Source organism: Trichechus manatus, unplaced genomic scaffold (assembly GCF_000243295.1).
Source record: "Trichechus manatus latirostris isolate Lorelei unplaced genomic scaffold, TriManLat1.0 scaffold00064, whole genome shotgun sequence".
Taxonomy (NCBI): Eukaryota; Metazoa; Chordata; class Mammalia; order Sirenia; family Trichechidae; genus Trichechus; species Trichechus manatus.
The window spans coordinates 1206634-1215805 of NW_004444000.1; the positions used below are offsets into that span (position 1 = coordinate 1206634).

A 9172-nucleotide genomic window follows, 5' to 3' on the forward strand; every position below is an offset into this window, starting at 1 on the left:
TCTGTATTTTCCATGAATTTGTCTGCCTTTTCCATGAATTTGTCTATTTTTTCCTCATTTTTGTCTGCTTTTTGCTTCAACTCTTGGATAATTCTGAGTATTAGAGATTTGAATTACCTATCAGGTAGTTCTAGTGCCTTTTCTTCCACTGGAAAGTCATCTGGTGTTTTATTTTAGACGCCTATTGGAACAATCCTGTCCTGTTTTTGTAAATGTTTTGATATTGTCTGCTGTCTTCGGGGCATTTAGTTATTTTTCTTGTTTATTGATTATAGATTTATTTGTTTTGTCCTTTTTTTTCTTTAATTTGGCTATGTCTGAGCAGGAGAGCTGTGTGTTCTTTGTTGTTTGCTCAACTGTGGGCAAAATACTTTTCGCCTCCTTCTCCAACTGGCAGGGTCAGTCGCTCAGATATGGTATAGCAGGGCAAGTCTAGCTGAAGAGAAGTTGCTGGGATGGGTTGTTTGTGGCACTTACTACAGCCACCAGGGTGGCTCGGTAATCCGTGCAGGGCAGGTTCCGGTAGGCCATGCCTGTGCTGCTTGGTGGTGTAATGTTAAGCACATGGTGCAGGTAGGCAGGATGGAGGGGGGAGATTGTTATGTGTGGAACTAAGATGGGTATGGTAGAGAGGAGAGAGGAACAGGGGCCAAAAACATTCAAACAAAAAAAGAGTGCTAGGGGAGCTTGTCTTTGGAGTGGAGAGAAGAGAGACTATGAACTGGAGAAAAACAAAAAGAGGAAGATAAAATAAAGAAAAGAAAAGAATGAATAAATAAAAATTAGCAAGAAAAAAGAACAGCAAAGCTCCCATGGATCCCACTGGTGCGGTACGAGGTCTGGGGAAGTTGTCCCAGTTGTTGCAGTACAGCCTGGCTAGAAGGCATGGAGGAATTAAGCGCCAGGTATTCAGGGGACAGGAAGAGAAGGAAGGTATAGAGAGACGAGAAACTGAGTAATGAAGAAAGACAAAAAGGGAAATAGAGAAAAAAAAACAAAACAAATTTAATAAAAAAAAAAGAACAAGAAAAGCCCCCCAAAAAACAGAATAAACACACACACACACACACGAAGAAATGCCCTCAGTGATCCCTCTGTGGTCTGCACAAGCTGAGGGGGTAGGTCCCAAGCTGCGTAGCACTGCCTGGCCAGAACAGGCTCCCAACTCGAGAAAAGGAAAAAGAAACAAACAATTCAAAACAAACAAACAAACAAAAGACCCAGGATCCCAGCAGCATGGCAGCCCAGACCAGGAAGCAGTGCCACATTTGAACGGAGCTCTGCAGCCCCCCAGGAAGAAGCAAAGATGGCGCACGGAGCCAAGTATTTGAGCGAAAGGAGGGGGAGGTGGTGAGAGGTAATGAAGAAATCAAAAGAAGCAGAAAAAAGCAACACCAGCAGCCAGTGATTGGCACTCACGGAGTCGGTCAGTGCGGGCAGGTGGAATCCAAGCAGCCAGTGCTTCCTGGCCAAGATACTGTGGCCGCAGGAAGCAGAGGAGGCCGAGTGGGGGTTACAAAAGGTGGGGGGTGGGAAAGTGTATATCGCCAATTACTGGTTGTTCTGTCTCCTGCTGGAAGCTCCGTGAAGATGCTTTCTCGTACCCCCTATTTGCTGGTCTCTGATAAGAGTCCAAGATGGTGGATCTGCGCTGCGTTAGCTGACAGGGGACCTCTGCATGAACCTCTCCTCGCTCTCTGTTCTGTCAGTTTTCTCAGTCCATTTGGTGCTTGGCTGAGTTCTTTATCTCTTCATTTGATGTTTTACGGTTTCAGTATTGCTGTTTTCTGTTTGGCTTAGTTTTTCAGATCTTTGCTGTGGAGGGACGGCGTGGTACTTCTGCCTAGAGTGCCATGTTGCCAGAAGTCCTCTCTTGTTTTTCTTTTGACAGTTTGGCCAGTGGTTTATCGATTTTCACCCATGGTGGACAGGTTTCAGCGGAGCTTCCAGACTAAGACAGACTAGGAAAAAGGACCAAGCAATCTACTTTTGAAAAGAATTGGACAGTGAAAACCTTATGAACGGCAGCAGAACACTGATATAGTGCCGGAAGATGAGCCCCCCAGGTTGGAAGGCACTCAAAAGATGACTGGGAAAGAGCTGCCTCCTCAAAGTCGAGTCGACCTTAATGACATGGATGGCGTTAAGCTTTCGGGACCTTCATTTGCTAATGTGGCATGACTTAAAATGAAAAGAAACAGCTGCAAACATCCATTAATAATCGGAACTTGGAATTTATGAAGAATGAATCTAGGAAAATAGGAAATCATCAAAAATGAAATGGAAAGAATAAACATCGATATACTAGACATTAGTGAGCTGAAAAGAACTGGTATTGCCCATTTTGAACTGGACAATCATATAGTCTGCTATGCTAGGAATGACAACTTGAAGAGGAATGGCAAGCATTCATCATCAAAAAAAACATTTCAAGATCTATCCTGAAGTACAATGTTGTCAGTGATAGAATAATATCCATATGCCTATAAGGAAGACCAGTTAATACGACTATTATTCAAATATACCCACCAACCACTAAGGCCAAAGATGAAGAAATTGAAGATTTTTACGAGCTTCTGCAGTCTGCAATTGATGGAACGTGCAATCAGGATGCACTGATAATTACTGGTGACTGGAATGTGAAAGTTGGAAACAAAGAAGAAGGATTGGTAGTTGGAAAACATGGCTTTGGTGAGAGAAATGATGCTGCAGATCGCATGATAGAATTTTGCAAGACCAAAGACTTCTTCATTGCAAATACCTTTTTTCAACAACATAAATGGTGACTATACACGTAGACCTTGACCTTGCCAGATGGAATACACAGGAATCAAATTGACTACATCTGAGAAACGAGACGATGGAAAAGCTCAATATCATCAGTCAGAATAAGGCTAGGGGCAGGCTGCAGAACAGACCATCAATTGCTCATATGCAAGTTTAAGCTGAAGCTGAAGAAAATTAGAACAAGTCCACAAGAGCCAAAGTATGACCTTAAGTATATCCCACCAGAATTTAGAGACCATCTCAAGAATAGATTTGATGCATTGAACACTAATGACCAAAGACCAGATGAGCTGTGGAATGACATCAAGGACATTATACATGAAGAAAGCAAGAGGCTATTAAAAAGACAGAAGAGAAAGAAAAGACCAAAATGGATGTCCGAAGAGACTCTGAAACTTGCTCTTGAACTGAGAATAGCTAAAGCAAACAGAAGAAATGATGAAGTAAAAGAACTGAACAGAAGATTTCAAAACGTGGCTCAAGAAGACAAAATAAAGGATTATAATGACACGTGCAAATAGCTGGAGATAGAAAACCAAAAGGGAAGAATACACTCAGCATTTCTCAAGCTGAAAGAACTCAAGAAAAAATTAAAGCCTCAAGTTGCAATAGTGAAGGATTCTATGGGGAAGATATTAAACGACAGAGAAACCATCAAAAGAAGATGGAAGGAATACACAGAGTCATTATACCAAAAAGAATTAGTCAACATTCAACCATTTCAAGAAGTAGCATATCATCAGGAACTGACAGTACTGAAGGAAGAAGTCTAAGCTGCACCGAAGGCACTGGTGAAAAACAAGGCTCCAGGAATTGACAGAATATCAACTGAGATGTTTCAGCAAACGGATGCAGCGCTGGAAGTGGTCACTCTTCTATTCTATGTCAAGAAATTTGGAAAACAGCTACCTGGCCAACCGACTGGAAGAGATCCATATTTATGCCTATTTCCAAGAAAGGTGATCCAACCAACTGTGGAAATTATCAAACAGTGTCATTAATATCACATGCAAGTAAAATTTTGCTGAAGATCATTCAAAAGTGGCTGCAGCAGTATATTAACAGGGAACTGCCAGAAATTCAGGCCGGACTCAGAAGAGGATGTGGAACAAGGGATATCACTGCTGATGTCAGATGGATCCTGGCTGAAAGCAGAGAATACCAGAAAGATGTTTACCTGTGTTTTACTAACTATGCAAAGGCATTCGACTGTGTGGATCATAACAAATATGTATAACATTGTGAAGAATGGGAATTCCAGAAGACTTAATTGTGCTCATGAGGAACCTGTACATAGACCAGGAGGCACTCATTTGAACAGAACAAAGGGATACTGTGTGGTGTAAAGTCAGAAAAGGTGTGCATCAGCATTGTATCCTTTCTCCATACCTATTCAATCTGTAGGCTGAGCAAATAATCCAAGAAGCTGGACAGTATGAAGAATGTGCCATCAGAATTGGAGGAAGACTCATTAACAACCTCCACTATGCAGATGACACAACCTTGCTTGCTGAAAGTGAAGAGGACTTGAAGCATTTACCGATGAAGATCAAAGACCACAGGTTTCGGTATGGATTACACCTCAACATAAAGAAAACAAAAATCCTCACAACTGGACCAATAAGCAACATCATGATAAATGGTGAAAAGATTGAAGTTGTCAAGGATTTCATTTTACTTGGATCTGCAATCAACACCCATGGAAGCAGCAGTCAAGAAATCAAGATGCATTGCACTGGGCAAATCTGCTGCAAAAGACCTCTTTAAAGTGTTGAAGAGCAAAGACGACATTTTGAAGACTAAGGTGCGCCTAACTCAAGCCATGGTATTTTCAATCGCCTCATATGCATGTGAAAGCTGGACAATGAATAAGGAAGACCGAAAGAAAACTGACGGCTTTGAATTGTGCTGTTGGGGAAGAATATTGAATATACCATGGACTGCCAAAAGAAGGAACAAATCTGTCTTGGAAGCACACCCAGAATGCTCCTTGGAAGCAACAATGGTGACACATCTTACATACTTTGGACATGTTGTCAGGAGGGATCAGTTCCTGGAGAAAGACATCATGCTTGGTAAAGTAGAGAGTCAGCTAAAAAGAGGAAGACTCTCAACGAGATGGATTTACACAGTGGCTACAACAATGGGCTCAAGCATAACAATGATTGTGAGCATGGTGTAGGACCAGGCATTGTTTTATTCTGTAGTACATAGGGTCGCTATGAGTCGGAACAGACTTGACGGCACCTAACAACAACAAGAACAATAATATGGATGAATCTCGCAAACATAATCCTGAGCAAAAGATACCAGATGCAAAAAAGTATTCATTGTATGATTCTATTTTCGTAAAGTTCAAAACAAGCGAAAGTAACCTATGTGTTAAGAAGAATGGATGGTAGTTAGTTTTGGAGGGGGTCGTGAGAAGGGCGTATGAGAGAGTTTTGGAAATGTTGCTACATTACAAGGTGCAGGTATACATTTTACTTTATGAACATTCATTGAGCTATACACTTATACCTGTGTATACATGTTAAACATCAATAAAATGTTATGTAAAAAATAAAATTAAAATAAAGAAGAATTGGGGTGGGGGAGAATTGAGAATTTCCACTACCAGTACGGTGTACTAAGTAATTTGGACAAAACTGTCTACTGAGGAAATCTAGAAAAAAATAAACAATTTATTTTTTTAACTACAAAAAGGCATCAGAAAACTAAAAAGGCAATGAGAAATTATAGAACAAAATTAGAAAAAAGACAGAAACCCAAAAAGATAAGCAAAGCATCTGAGGCTGCTTTTTTTTTTTCCTAGTTCTGGAAGAGGCAATTGGGAGGCTGAGCAGCAATTCTGTTAGTCTCATGTGGCTGGGAGAACAAAATTTTAAAGTCTAGGGCTCCCAAGGGGGACTGTGCATGAACACACACACACACACACACACACACACACACACACACACACACACTCTTTGGACCAAAATCCTCATGGGCTATTCCCTTAAAGTAAGGGCAAACAAGAAGTAAATTAACTTTTGATGGAGCTGAATTCATGCTTCAAACAATATCAATGCCTGGAATTGAATTTTTAATGACCCTAGCTGCCTGCCAGAAGTGAACCTAAACACTCTTTGGATGAAAACAAAATTATTCTAGGCCTTAAATTATTTTTACAAGTTTTTGAATACAAGGTCCAGCACCCTAGCAAAACAAAAAAGCATACAATGAGATACAACAACATAAATCAAATAACAAATAATAGAAACAGACTGAAAAGTGTTCCAGATAATATAAACATAAGACATAAACTTTAAAATGACAAGTATTGATATTTTCAACAAAATGAAAGTTTGATAATTTTGGTAGAAGTCTGAAAATTATTTTAAAAATTTAAAAAGAAATCTTAAATGAAAACTACAGTAACTGAAATTCATTAACTCAATAGATGTGCTTAGCAGCAAAACAGACATAGGTAAAGAATTAATGGACTGGAAATATACAGAGTTGGGTATAGAGAGAAAAAAAATGAAAAGTGAGAAGGTAAGAGACATGGGGAAATATGAAAAAGCCTACCATATGCGTAATTTGAACTGCAGAGGAAAAGTGAAAGAATGAGGCAGAAGAAATATTTAAAGAGAAAACAGCTGAAAAAGTGTACTGAGCTAGAAATTTAGAAGTCTTATGATCCAAAACAAAGAAAATGAAAAACATAACTAAGCACAGCATAAGAAAACTGATGAAAACCAAAAACAAAAAGAAGTTCAATTCCTCAAAGCACGTAAAGAAAAAGGTACAATACCCTCTCAAAGGGGTATCAAAACAAAATAAAGAAAGTAAAAAACATAACTAAGCACAACATAGGAAAACTTCTGAAAACCAAAAACCAAAAGAAATTCTTTAATACTTCAAAGCAACTAGAGAAAAAGATATATTGCCCTCAAAGAAGTATCAAATAACACTGACAGCTGACTTCACAATGAGAGCCAGAAGGCAATGGCATTCTTCAAAGTGCTGAAAGAAAATAACTTTGTCAACCTAGAATTCTATTCCTGGGAAATGAAGTCATTTTAGACAAACAAAAGCTTAGAAGTTTGCTACCAGCAAATCTATAGTAAACGAAATTCAAAAGGTGTTCTTCACTCAGTAGGAAAATGGTCCCAGAACAACAATAATAATAACGCCTTGTTATTTAAAATTATAATACAAACAACAATAAGCATATACATCAGGAGAAAAGTGACTAGAGATAAGTGTTCTGAAGTCTTTGTATTATCTGAAGTGGGTAAAATTACAAGGGATCATTAGTTGCTGATAAGTGAAGGATGCAAGTTATAAATTCTTGGATACTGAGTAAAACAGTATATATCTCTCAAGTTAATAGAGGAAAGGAAATGGAATAAAAAAAATATTCTCTCATTTCAAAATAAAGCAATTTTTGAAAAAATAGCAAACAAAAAATTTTAAGGCAATTTTAAAATTTAATGTTAAGGCTGAAAGAGAGACCAACTTATCAGATATTAAAACAGAGTATAAAACTAGAAACCCCAAATCCTATTTGAATAAAAGAGGAACAAACACAAATAAAACATAAAGATACAACAATTAAAAGTGTGGTTATGACACAGGAATGAATACATAAAATAATGCAAGCAATAATAGCTTAGAAATAACACTGGTCGAGAGAGGCAGGGCCAAGATGGGGGAGTAGTCAGACGGCTTCCTATATCCCTCTTACAACAAAGACCTGGAGAAACAAGTGATTTCATTGTATATGAGTATCTAGGAGCCCTGAACAAGGCAAAGTTGAGGAATCAGACTGAGTGGCGGGAGGAGAGGGAAATGGTACGGAAGAAGTGAGGAGCGCCAGAGTGGCAGTGGCAGGACTGCAGCTTTTCAGCTGCTCCAGGTCCGCAGTGAAGCAGGCAAATAGCTGCACACAAGCTTGGGAGGCAGTTGCCACACTGAGAGAGATCTGGCAGCAGAGATTCTGCTTGGACACTCTGAACCAGTGAAAAGCAGCTCCTAAGTGGCTAAACATAAGTACATGTGTGCAGCCTTTTGCAGAGATTAAAAAAAAAAAGTCCGTTTGGGAAAAACCTCTCTCTTTTACCTCCTCCCTCCCCGCTCTACACTGGGAGTCTCCTGGGCCGGAAGTAGATCCCAAAAGGCACCCTGACCCATTCTCCTGGCCTTGGAGGGGGAACAAATAAGCTACTGGCTCCCCTAAGCCAGCAACTCAGGGTTGGCACAGCTCCTTTGCTAAGCACAGGCATGAGAGGGCTGCAGACTTTGAGTGCCTTACACCCCGTATAGACTTGTGGGGACCCATCTCAACAGTGTTAGCCCTCACTACCACAGTACAACAGGGTAAACATCTGAAGTTTAACTTCAACTGTTTCAGCTGTGAAGTGGAAGATTTGTGACCCTCGACACAGCCCTGCCCCTTAAGCAGGCACCTTTACTGATCCGCACCAGGGGCTTGAGGACTGGTGGCGTCACCTACACCACCTAGTCACCTGCTACAGGAGTCCAAGAAAAAGTGGTGCCCTCAAGTCTTTACAGCCAACAGAGTAGGGTGCTCGTAGTCTGGCTGCAAAACTCACCTACCTAATCACTGTAGGAATAGGGACACGCCTTCCTTTCAGACTCTGAGGGATAGCCGGCTCAGCATGTGACACCCTATCACAGCCAGATACCAGTACCTGCACCAATCACCAATGCTTCTCTAAGACTGTAGGTAAGAGCCTGCACCACACACTTGGTGACTGACTGCCGGGACACCTGAGCTGAATCATTATAGGAAGATTTAATGGACTCCTGTGTGCACATACTTAGTTACAGAACTAATTACCTGGTGACAGGACGTTAGAGTTTCAAAGGCACCCATAATCAAACTAGCACACATGAGCAGCCTATTGGGCATATCAAAACAAAACAAAACAAGAAGCTAGGACTCACTAAACAAATATAAAATAAAATTATAATAACTTATTGATGGCTCGGAGACAACAGTCAATATCAAATCACATAAAGAGGCAGTCCATGATAGCTTCAGCAAGCTCCCAAAATAAAGAATCAATAAATTCTCTGGAGGAAGAGAATTTCTTGGAATTACCAGAGGCAGAATACAAAAGATTAATATACAGTACTCTTCTAGAAATTAGAAAGGAAATTCGACAAAATGCATAAACAGCCAGGGAACATACAGACAAAGTAGTAGCGGAACTTAAAAAAGTTATTCAAGAACATAATGACAAATTTAATAGGCTGCAAGAATCCATAGAGAGAAAGCAATCAGAAATCCAGAAGATTAACAATAAAATTTCAGAATTAGACCACTCAATAGAAAGTCAAAGGAGCAGAACTGAGGCAGTAGAAGTTAGAATTA

At 39.9% G+C, this 9172-nt stretch overlaps 1 protein-coding gene across 1 annotated transcript in view; it reads right to left on the bottom strand.

Annotated features, from left to right (window-relative positions):
• The window catches only part of LOC101352464 (beta-galactosidase-1-like protein 2), a 62560-nt gene that overhangs the window by 50029 nt on the left and 3359 nt on the right, over positions 1-9172 (bottom strand). The window lies entirely within an intron of this gene.